At 35.1% G+C, this 12,539-nt stretch overlaps 1 long non-coding RNA gene across 1 annotated transcript in view; it reads left to right on the plus strand.

Annotated features, from left to right (window-relative positions):
• Positions 1-6,305: 6,305 nt before the first annotated feature.
• Positions 6,306-12,539, plus strand: part of LOC107699614 (uncharacterized) — a 17,485-nt gene continuing 11,251 nt past the window's right edge. Inside the window, exon 1 of the long non-coding RNA XR_001635475.1 lies at positions 6,306-6,316. This is a non-coding gene — a long non-coding RNA (uncharacterized LOC107699614). The remainder of the gene's footprint in view (positions 6,317-12,539) is intronic.

A 12,539-nucleotide genomic window follows, 5' to 3' on the forward strand; every position in this document is an offset into this window, starting at 1 on the left:
GTTTCATTAGAAATGGCATTTTATTATATTACATAATATATTTTACTTCACCATAAATGCTTGTCAGTACATTCAGCAATAACCTTAAACCACATTTTAGACAATAGAAGTAATTATGAAATTACATAAAGATGCACTTAAGTCCTACTTAAGTGGGTTAAAAGAGCTTAGCTAATTGCATTTAATGTAAATTTAAACTACTTTTAATTTAATTGCAATTAACATGCAATTACAGTAAGTGTCTGAACACATTAAAATAATATATTTAAGTGTAAACTGAATGTTAAGTATATTGTTTGCAAAAGTACTCTTTTTAAAAGTATGCTAAAGTGTACTTCTTTTTCACAAAAGATATATGATAAATGTATGGGGAGAAAAATGCAATAAAAGATTGCTACCAGATATCAGTGTTGATGTGATACAGAAGTAAGTACTTCTAATTATTTAAATGTCTGTAATATAAAATAAAAAGAATGTTAGTAACCAAACAGTTGACGGTAGCCATTGGCTTCCACAGTATTTTTTTTTCTTTGCCATACTATGGAAGTCAATGGCTGCCATCAACTGTTTGGTTCTTCAAAATGATCTTCTTTTGTGTTCAACAGAAGAAAGAAACTCAAACAGGTTTGGGATGACATGAGGGTGAGTAAATGATAACAATTTTAATTTTTGGTGAACTATCACTTTAAACCCAAAAGTCATTTAGCCAGTCCTTTTATCTGGGTCAGTGGCAACATGAGCAATGGTGTAAAATCAAATCTGATTTTTTTTCAGTTTCACACAGATCTGACTGCACAAGTCGACACTCTAAAAAATGCTGGGTTAAATATAACCCAGCGCTGGGTTAAAAAGGGACAAACCCAGCTATTGGGTTGTTTTGACCCAGCGGTTGGGTTCAAAACAACCCAACCACTGAGTCAAAACAACCCAATAGCTGGTTTTGTCCCTTTTTAACCCAGCATTTTTTTTTACAGTGAAAGGATTAACTCTAACTGGAGTACTTTTAAGTTACTAAGGCAGGTTTGAATCAAATGTTTACAAAAAAAAAAACTCTACAATTTTATAGCTTTCGATTCAATTTCAAACAAAACAAAACAAACAAAAAATAAATAAATAAAACAAACCATACTCCCTGATCTGCACTCTAAAAAATGCTGGGTTAAATACAACCCAGTGCTGGGTAAAATAGGGACAAACCCAGCAATTGGGCTGTTTTGACCCAGCGGTTGGGTTAAATGTTTAACCCAACCTTCTGAGTAGTAACCCAACCGCTGAGTCAAAACAACCCAATTGCTGGGTTTGTCCCTATTTTACCCAGCACTGGGTTGAATTTAACCCAGCATTTTTTAGAGTGTGCCCGAGTGCTCGTCTGCAATCCGTCGCATTCAAGCTCACTCGGTTAAACAGGCCTCTAGCCTTGCCTTCGACAGCTTGCCATGACTTTTACTATTGGCCTCTAGGGCCGGCGAGTGCCATAAACCATCTTATTACACTCAGATCATATTAATCTGCCTTTGCCGCTGCGTTTATTTACAATATAACAACATGCAAAGCACCAGCTGTCTTGTCTGAATGATGCGCTCCACTCCACATTGTTTTTAGCCACGACGTTCATTTAGAAACGTGTGAAAGACCGAACATGAGTACCAATTTGCTGTTTTGACTTAAAGGCATGCTATCCATCTTACAAACGCCTGGTTTTGCATGCGACGGAGTTAATGGAGAAGGACAGACGGGCTGGATTGTGCTGAGGACTCAGAGGAAGTGACGTGGAATAACTTGAGAAGACCATTTTCCCTGCAGGTCTGCAGGTCTCAATTAGCCGACTCTCTTTCTGCTGAAGGGGGATTCAGTATGTGACACAGAGAGAGAGAGAGAGAGAGAGCACAGACCGGGTCAAGCGTCCTGTGTGTTTGTGTGCAGCATTACCCAGTCTTATGGATCAAAGCCCCACAGAGTCGGACTTAACAAGCCTGGACTGCGGCAATACTTGCTGATCTGCTGAATCCCACTGATGTTAATTGATGGGCTAAGTTAGGAAAAGAATAAATAAAGGTGGTCGGACAGTAGTTGCAGGTCTCTAAATCTCACTGAATGAGTAACTGAGCAGAAAAACTATAGTAAAAAGCACTGGATGTTCAGAATAACATACTACCATACCACTCTCACTGCATCTACTGTGCGAATGTTGTATCTGTATCTCACGGTGCATTGCGCTTGACTTGTGATGAATGAACCTGAAATCATTTTAGATGTGATTAACATCTCATTCTTGACCCATTATTTTGATTAGATTTCCAAATGTTAAGTCATTAGTTGTTTCATAAAATTAGATTCTATACCCTAAGCATGATAAATACTAACAATAACGATAAAAATAAGATAGACTAATATTTTTAAAAAGATATATATATTAGTAATCTAACTACCAATATAAAAAAAAAATTTCAAAAGCTTGGAATAGTTACGTTTTTTTTTAATGTTACATTTAAAGTTCTTATGAGAGAAGTGTCTTATGCTCAAAAAAGACAGCAATTATTTAACAGTATTAATGTGAAATATGATTACAGTTTAATCGTTTACAGTTACTATATTTTTAAATTCATATTCTGAATTAGTATTTTTTTTACATTTTCCGTGTTCAGTTTATTTTAGTTAATGTTAGTAATTTTGTTGTTTGGTTTTGTCATTTTTTATTCTGTAGTTTCTTTAAATATACGTATTTATTATTTTTTTTTATTAATTTTGAATTAGTTTTTATTTTTACATGTTCAGTTTAAGTTTAGTTAATGTTTTGGGAATTTTGTTGTGTGGTTTTCTCATTTTGTAATTCTTTAGTTTTTATTTAAATATAGTTTTTATTCATTTTTATTTCAGTTTTAGTTATTTCAGTAACTCAAGTTAAGCAACTAGCCAAAATAAAATATTGTATTGTTTTTTAAATAATTCATGTTTTTTTTTTATATTTTAATTCATTTAATGTTCGTTTCAAATAAATTTAGTTTTAGTTAACTATAACTGTTGCTGCATAATATTTATATGGAAACCGTGATACGTTTTTTTTGTTTGTTTTTTTTATAAAATTCTTGATAAAATTTTGTTTGTGCAAAAACATGTGTTCCTGTGGCTCAGTGGTAGAGCATTGCGTTAGCAGCGCAAAAGGTCTTGGGTTCAATTCCCAGGGAACACACATACTGTAAAAAAAAATGTATAGCCTGAATGCACTGTAAGTTGCTTTGGATAAAAGTGTCTGATAAATGTAAAATTCTTTGATAAATGCTGTTCTTTTAAACTTTTTATTTATTTGGAAGAGAAATCTCTGGTAACATTATAGATCTCTTTACTGTCACTTCTGATCAATTTAATGCATCCTTGAACAATTTTTTGTGTGTGTGTGTACATATCGCTAATATTTCACTATATTACAAACAGATTTTTTTTGAAGGACTCTTAAAAAGCATCAAAGTACTTATATTTTATACTCAGGTACCTTTTATCAACAACATTTTAACATTTTTTTGCATTATATTCTTTTATGAAGCAACATGAAATAATCAAGCAAACATCTGAAAAACAAATCTGATCAGAAAAATGCCACACTCCTGATAACCATTTATTAATTCATGGAAAATACTCTATATTATAACCCAGTAATTGCTTTATTTTCTGTATAAAGCAGCAGTTACAGTTCTCCAACTCACCTAATGGTGGTATTGTCTTATAAAGTGGACATGTGATGAGCGTCTCAATAGCAACAGCAGTACAGACACAAACATACACAGACACACACAAACATACCCTGAACTTACAGAGAGCAATTAAGGTGCTGTTGAGATGATACTCTTTGTGCTTCATAGATGTAAAATGCCGGTTTTAAGAGCCGATTATCAGCTTTAGAGTAAACGGTCATCAAACACATGCCCTCTGTACTGACAACACACAGGTATCCTCAAGCTCATAATACTGCTGCTGCTTTTCTCTTGTAACAAGCCCTGATATTTTGAAGGACAAGCATCAAACCTACTGACCTGAACGTGAGCGAGTCAGAGTTTTCTGCTGCTCACTGTGGAAATATTATATAAACTGGTAACTTTTTGATGCATAGATGTTTTAAGGTGCAATATAGTGGCTAAAATCATCAGTAGTTAAGTATAAGTTGTAAAATGTTAAACGTTTTAGTATTTAATATCAACAAAACAACAATGTATCTACACAAAAAGTTTTTGAAAGAAGTCTCTTCTGCTCATCAAGGCTTCATTTATTCGATCAAAAATACAGAAAAAAACTGTAATATCGTAAAATATTATTACAATTTAAAATAATGGTTTTCTATTTTAACATATTTTAAAATAGAATTTATTTCTGCGATGCAAAGCTGAATTTTCCTCAGCCATTACTCCAGTCTTCAGTGTCACGTGATCCTCCAATTTTTACTAAATCTTTACTATCACTTTTTTTTATCAATTTAACACATCCTTGCTGAATAAAAGTATTAATTGAAAAAAAAATGTACTGACCCCAATCTTTTGAACGGCAGTGAATATTGTTACACAAGAGTTATATCTTGAATAAATGCTCTTCTTCTTCTTCTTTTATTAAGAATCTTGAAAAAAGTATCACAGGTTCCCCAAAAACATATGAAACATCAAAAATTGTTTCCAACATTGATAATAAATCAGCATATTACACTGAAGACTAGAGTAATGATGCTGAAAATTGAGCTTTGATCACAGCAATAAATCATATTTTAAAGTATATTAAAATGGAAAAACAGTATTTTAAATGGTAATAATATCTCACAATATTGCTGTTGTTATCATATTTTGGATCACATAAATGCAGCTTAAGAGACTTCTTAAAAAAATATTTTTTTTTTGCTGATCCCAAACTTTTGAATGGTATTGTATATATTTATTGTTGACATTAAAACATAAAATACTTTTTCATTTTCTAATTCAAGCACTTGTGGATTGACTGAAAGCGAATAATTCAGCAGTCTGTTTCTTCTGTGCTCTTATAACATCTCTAGATCATCTGCTATGTGCTCAGACTGTCATGCTACACACACCAAACAATTCAGACAGACAGGGTGCGAACTACGGGGGAGCTAGGGGGAGCTCGGCTCCCCTTAATAAGACATGGGCTCCCCTGAAAACGTGATTTGTGAAATTTTGGGGGGTCTCAAAAAATATTGACAATGTGTTATTTTGACGTGCAATTTCAGTTTTGTGTAATGTGATCATCGTGGATTATTATGTGTAAAATAGCAAAAATATCATTCATTCATTCATGACGGCGATTTAAACCTAATTCACTTCAATAAAGATAACTATACATGCTATTCTTGCCATGAGCATCAAGGTGTGGGGGCGCTGCGGTGCAAATTCCACTCATGTTTAGTACATGTTAACTCAACTTGTAGCTGTTATGTATCTTTGTAAATCATTGTAAGCCCTCTTGAGGCACGTGCAAGCGCACAAACCCCCCCCCGTTATAAAAAAAAAAACAAGAGGGCTCCCCCAAAGTCCACGGTATAGTTCGAACACTGCAGACAGACACAAAAAGATGTTTAACAGGTCAGCAGTGAACATGCCGCAGCTCTTTTGAGGAGTCTGATTAGACAGGCATTCATGCATGGCACGGCAATATGGCACAAAAAAAAAGACACTACGATGAGATGATTTCAGCTGAAAGACACTTTGGTTAGGCACCTGTGGACCTCTATTTGACAACATGATCTGATGATGAGAGATACTGAGCGGCTTATTATGAACACTTCAATAGCTAAGAATGCTCTGTTATAATATTGAAATAAAATGAACATAAAGAGCATTCTTCAAACTTCGTAGCCTTTCTGACTCTGCTGGTCATTTCTGACTCTGTCAGTGAGGGATGTTCTTTACTTTACAAAATTGGAGTGGACAGTATGACAAATCATATTGTGTTCCTGTGGCTCAGTGGTAGAGCATTGCGTTAGCAGTGCAAAAGGTTGTGGGTTCAATTCCCAGGGAACACACAAACTGGTAAAAAATGTGTAGTCTGAATGCACTGTAAGTCGCTTTGGATAAAAGTGTCTGCTAAATGCATAAATTAATTATTTATATCTAGTCTTTATGTACTTACCAATTCTGTATTGCTCGATTAATGTAATGTAGGATTGTAGTTATGTGAGATTGTACTCAGAATGTATTTCTTTCCTTTTCTCGTTTTTTAGTGTATTTATATTTATAGTGTATTTTAGTGTGTTTGCTCACTATTACTATTATTATTATTTGAGTGATTATTTTCTCTGTTGTCTTTTTTTTTTTCTCCCTTTGTAACGTATCCTATGGAAGCCCGTTTTCATCACTGAATAAAAAAAAACGTAATAGCGACTTTTTGCATTCACATCTCAGAATTCTGACTTTTTTTTTTTTTCGTAATTACAAGTTTATATTTCACAATTTTGACTTTTTTTTCCACAATTTTGAGTTCTTTTCTCAGAATTGTTAGATATAAACTCACAATTGTAAGTTATAAAGTCCAATTCTGAGGAAAAAGAGACCTTTTTTTCAATTTCGAGTTTATCTCTTACAATTCTGACTTTGTAACACAATTGCGCGTTTATATCACGCAATTCTGAGAAAAAAAGTCAGAATTGTGAGATGTAAACTCACAATTGTGAGAAAAATCAGAATTGTGAGATAAAAAGTCACTATTACCTTTTTTATTTAGTGGCAGAAACGGGCTTCCATGTATCTTTCAAATGTATAAATAAATCATAAAAAATTAACAATTATGCAGAATTCAGTTTATTCTACACTGCAACAAATATTTTTCAAAGTTGTAAATAAGAATTCTTGGTGTATGTTTTAAAAGAAAATGTATGTCAACATTTCATGCTTAATTCAATGTGTTAATTGTAGTTTCTTTACAATTATTTGTGAAATTTACTAGCAATTTCTGAGTGCAAATTGTTCCATACCATTTTTTTTTCCCAGTGTATTCTTATTTTATAGTGCTATGTTAATTTATATGAATTATAAATGCAATGTAATAAATGTTTTTATAAATTAAATACATGTGTTTATTAAATTATTATACATCTTATGTATAACAGTAAACACTGGCAAATTTTCATGTTTAATTCAATGTGTTAATTGCATTTTTTTACAATTATTTGTGAAATTTACTAGCAATTTCTGAGTGAAAATTGCTTCAAAGTAAAAAATGTCAGTGTATACCATTTGCTGTAAAAAAATGGCTATGATTAAAAAAATATACATACTAACAAAAATAAAACAAAGAGCAAATATATCTGTATTTCTGCAACCTTATTGAATCATAAAGTTGTATTAATGCCTTGTTCACATAAGTCTTTTTAAGAAACAGGTATAGAGTAAATGAACAAGAATAGCAAGATGAAAGCTAAACAAAGTATAAGGCCTTCCATTGTGTCCGCTTCTTGAAAGACTGTCAGGCCACATGCAGGACACTTGCAAAAAATGAACATGTAGTTTTTAAGAGTACAGAACGGCTGACAACTGTTTCTAAGGCACATGTGAAATTTAATATTAAAATTTCAGCACCTTGGACAGCAGCCTCAAGAGGCGCTCCAGCAGAGGCGGCAACGGCCTTGAAAACGCTTTACTCACTAACAAAACTTGAGCTTCCCCAGAGAATACAGCACACTTCATAAATGAACCTGTCATCCCTCCTGCGCTGCAAGCACAGGAAGTCCAACTTAAACTAGTGAACCTCACTCTGAGAGAAACTCCCAGCATTTCTCCACGTCTCTCTCTCAGCCCCAGCATGCCACGCACAGCTGACTGAATAATGCAGAGGCTTTACCCACTGCTCAGGCATGAGTGGATAATCTGGCCACAAGGACACAGTGTGTCAACATTGCACTTATTTTTATTTATTTATTTTTCTAGTCCATCCGAGACAGGAGGAAAAAGGCAGCAGAAGGCAAAAGCGCGCTCTCTCACACTTTAAAGTTTTTCTTTCTTTAGCTCGTCAACCTTTTTTCAGGGAAAAGCATTTTTGGGAAGCTTTCAGCCCATTGGGTGGGTCCCAGCGGCGGATTGCTTGCACGTGGACAGTGAAGGAGCTCAGTGCATTAGCAGCATAATCGGCTCTGGAAGTTCTGGAAACGAGGAGCATCTCTGGTTTTTAATTACCTTTCTAAATTTAGGGCTGAACACCAATTAAACAGTGAATCCTTTGGGGGTTATTGATGGTGCAATCATGTGGCATGTTCAAATTTGACTTTTTTATTATTTGCACACTAGCAATGTGATTCAGAGCACTGACTATTAGTAGTTCAAGATTAATTTGCATAAACACAATCTTTTGTCTACATTGTTAGCAAAAAGGGAAACTCAATGTTATTGAGACTAAAAAAAGCAATTATTATCCACAATATTTTCTTGTTTTTCACAGTTCTGATTTTAACAAAAATAAGGCCAAAAAGCACTTGTAGTAGAATTACATTGTGCCAAATTTTTTTTGCTCATATTTCTGTTAACTCTTCTGCAGAAATGTCTATTATTTGACACATAGGTGTATAGACTGTCACTTATTCTAGTTATAACTTCTAACTTCTAGTTCATTGTCAGCAGTGTCATTTCTCTGGGCGCTGTTGTCACGTATCTGGTCTCCGGTAACGACTTGATGGGACTTTTTGGCTGGGTTTCCTCGTCAGACAATTATGAATGCACACAGGCAACTGGAAGGAGGCAAGATTATATTCTTCTGCTATTTCAGTCAAGGGCTTAGTAAACTATCAGATCAATGGAAACAAGGAAGTTACGTCATCCTCCCTCACGGACATTGTGCAATTACCAGGTTTAACCAGCTTTATTTGCGTTTTGACAATGAAATTATATTGGATGCATAACTTTATACAGACAAGGTTAGTATGCGATTCAACTACACTAACACTAGTAACATGTCAGCACGTATATAGCCTAATATTGAACTGGCTGACTGTGTATTTTAACATTAATGGATTGGCTGTGTTTACATCGACTGTAACCGTGTTTGTCTTCTGTCATCTGGTTTGTATTTCCACAGCATGAAGGTAAGATCTTACGGATTCATGAACGAACTGCTCATTTTAAAATCTTCCAAGGCTACTGACATTTGTTATGACATCTGCTTCATAAATTACAATGCTCATGATAAATTTCGTTGACTACAAAAAGTAAACCCACTTCACCAGCTAATTACTCTTTGACAGCAACGCCATAGAAATATACAGAGCTACTGCAAACACAGAAGTTCAAAGACAACATTGTAAATAAAAATGGCTGCACACTTGTTTCTCTGGTGCATGAGAACTTCATGGAAATAGTTCAGCTATATCATTATATTTGTACTTATTACATAAAGACAGCATTTTCAAACAACTTTCAGTAAAGGTGTGGCATCTTCACCTTGCCACCAAAATATTTGCGATCAGTTTTAAGGCCTTGTGAAGTACACTCTAAACAATGCTGGGTTAAATACAACCCAGTGCTGGGTAAAATAGGGACAAACCCAGCAATTGGGTTCGAAATGAGGAGCATTTCTGGTTTTTAATTACCTTTCTACATTTAGGGCTGAACACCAATTAAACAGTGAATCCTTGGGGGGTTATTGATGGTGCAATCATATGGCATGTTACATTTTGGCAAGTCCAATATAAAGACCAAACTCTGTATAGACTTTACTGATGATGCATGCTATATATACATGCACACTGATGTGCCCAGACTATGTACGCAACGCACACTATATTGCACGCTAAGCATTTTCACATAGAAAACCATTATAAAGAAAATGCTTCATGTGGCTTAATGCATTAATACAGTGGAAGAACCAAATTCAGTGAACAGCTTATTAATAAAGCAGATATGTACAGGCAAACAGATGAACCCAGAATATGAACGCAACACACAAAGTTCCACGTAAAGCATCTTCCCATAGAAAACCATTATAAAGAAAATGCTTAAAGTGCAATTCAGACAGTTTCTGGGCTCATCTGCTTGCCTGTATAAATTATGCATCATTAATCAGGTGTATACTAAATCTGATCCTTTAATAGCACTTAGTACATTAAGCCACATTAAGCGCTTTACAATGTAATGACGGAAAACTACAAAAACTGACGCTTTTGAAAGAAAAAAGATCTGTCTCTTAACTTCACAACTTTCAGGTGAGCAGCTTATTTCCCAAGTGCTTAAACACACAAACATCAACTGAATGCCTTCATCCATCCACTACATTCCAGTATAAGTTGTCTTAAGTACGCTATGAAATCGTACAATCCAATACTCCTGTATATCACGTGCCTTTTCCAACCAACAGACTCGTACATCATTTAAACTTTGCCCAGCACGTCTCAACTGATATGTGTCAAATGCAATTTCATTTCAAATATCTCTAGAGCACTGATGTCAAAGTGAGTCTGACACACAGATCCATACCTTACATCTCTGTAGATTTGTACCAAAATCACATTTCGCTTTGCTGCTTTTCAAAACAGGACGATGAAGCTCCTTGCTTTTATTTCATAGATGTGATTGCTGCTATGGATTTTCCTATTCAGTCAATTGTGTTCATTATTGATATCAAGGACATGAAGAGGGGTTTGATCTCCAAGTAACCTCATCGAGGCATTCACGTTGTGAATTGATGATCGCATGAAAGCAAACTGCATCAGATTGACAAAACAAGAGGCGGTCCAGCACACAGTGTGACTGGTGACCCTTCGCTCATATCTGCTGCTTGAGAACTATATTAAAAAGAAATACAACTTGGGTTCAATCCGATAAATGGAAATTATGTCATCAATTACTCCCACTCATGTGATTCCAAACACATAAGGCTTTTGTTCAACTTCGAAACACAAATTAAATCATATTTAATCAAACCTGAGAGATTTCTGTCCCTCCACTGAAAGTCCTTTGCACCAAAACTTTGACACACATACATAGAGCACATCAAATATGATAAATAGAAGCTGAAGCTTGCTTGCTTAACATACAAGAACAAACCTCACTGGCTTGTGCGTCTAGTAAGTACATTTGAGCTTCTGTTTCCCATATTTGCCAGGCTCTATATATGCACCTTGATCAATGTTGGACATAGGGTTGCAAAGGGGCAGAAAATTTCCAGAAACTTTCCAAAAATTCTGGAAAGTTTCTGAAATTTTCCACCCCTTTGCAGCCGTAGTTGGAACTATGTGAGGATGAGTAATTGATGTCAGAATTTGCATTTTGGGACTATTCAAGACTTGTCAAACTTTGTCTTAAAACAAAAAAGAAGAAGAAAATAAATAAAAATCTGTGTTACAGTGTGGCATCTACAATGAAAGTAAATTAGGATAATCCATTAATGCGTATTTTACTGTGTAACAATAGCTTATTAACCTTTTCTGTGTAAAGTTATATCGAATTTTACAATTTCACAACATAAACAACCTTTCAGCCCAAACAGCACAGATGTTTAACCCCAGCACTGGGTTGTATTTAACCCAGCATTTTTTAGAGTGTAAACTCGAGCGCTTTTCTTTTTGCTTACCGGTAAGTGTTTAGGATCGATATTAAAGGATTAGTTCACTTCCAGAATTAAAATTCTGTCATCATTTACTCACCCTCCACTTGATGGGCACCATTGATTTCTATAGTAGGAAAAAAAATACTATGGAAGTCAATGGTGCCCATCAACTGTTCGGATACCAACATTTTTCAAAATATCTTCTTTTGTGTTCAACAGAAGAAAGAAACTCATACAGGTTTGGAACAAATGGAGGGTGAGTAAATGATGACAGAATTTTCATTCTGGAAGTGAACTTTAAACGTTACATAACACAAAATGAAAAAAAATCATTACACTTTAATATAGTTTCACAGAACTGAAAAATAAACTGTTAAAAGTACTTAGGAGTGATAAAAGGCTTATAAAAGCAATCGTAAGGCAGGCGAGAGGAGTGGCTCTTACCTGCTCAGATGAATCCTCGCAGGTGAAGTTGAGCAGACAGGAGGAGAAGAGCTCATCATCCGAAAGCCCATAACCGTCCATTGTCTCGGATATTTCTTCCGCGAAAACGTCTATTTCTTCCGCGCGATGAGTCTCAGCCGGTTCGGTTCTCCGCCGTCCTGGTTTAACGAACGGCAAGCGCGAGCCGCGGCAGCTCAGCTCCGTCACGTGCGTGCAGCCGCTTCCAAAAAAACCCAGCATCTCTCCACTGGCACAGGGAAGTTTCATTACTTTTGCATCCTCTTGCTTATAGTGCCTTTAGTGTCAAATATATGACTAACGGGGCTGCCTGGGTCAGATTAGGATGTTTTGAATGAAACTGCATGGAAGAGTGAAGTAATATGTCTCAAGTTTACAGTTAATTAACCTCAATCACCTAATGAGGCCTGAGCTGTTGCAATCATCAGGATGGAGAGTCTTGGAAATATCTGTGGATTTCTCTACGTGAATAATAAATAAGATTTTCACTTTGGATTCATTAGGTCTTTATAAATTATAATTGCAGAAAGTTTGATTTTTGGTTTGGGGGGGGG

The sequence above is a fragment of the Sinocyclocheilus anshuiensis genome, unplaced genomic scaffold (genome assembly GCF_001515605.1).
Source record: "Sinocyclocheilus anshuiensis isolate Anshui unplaced genomic scaffold, SAMN03320099.WGS_v1.1 scaffold1007, whole genome shotgun sequence".
Lineage (NCBI taxonomy): Eukaryota > Metazoa > Chordata > Actinopteri > Cypriniformes > Cyprinidae > Sinocyclocheilus > Sinocyclocheilus anshuiensis.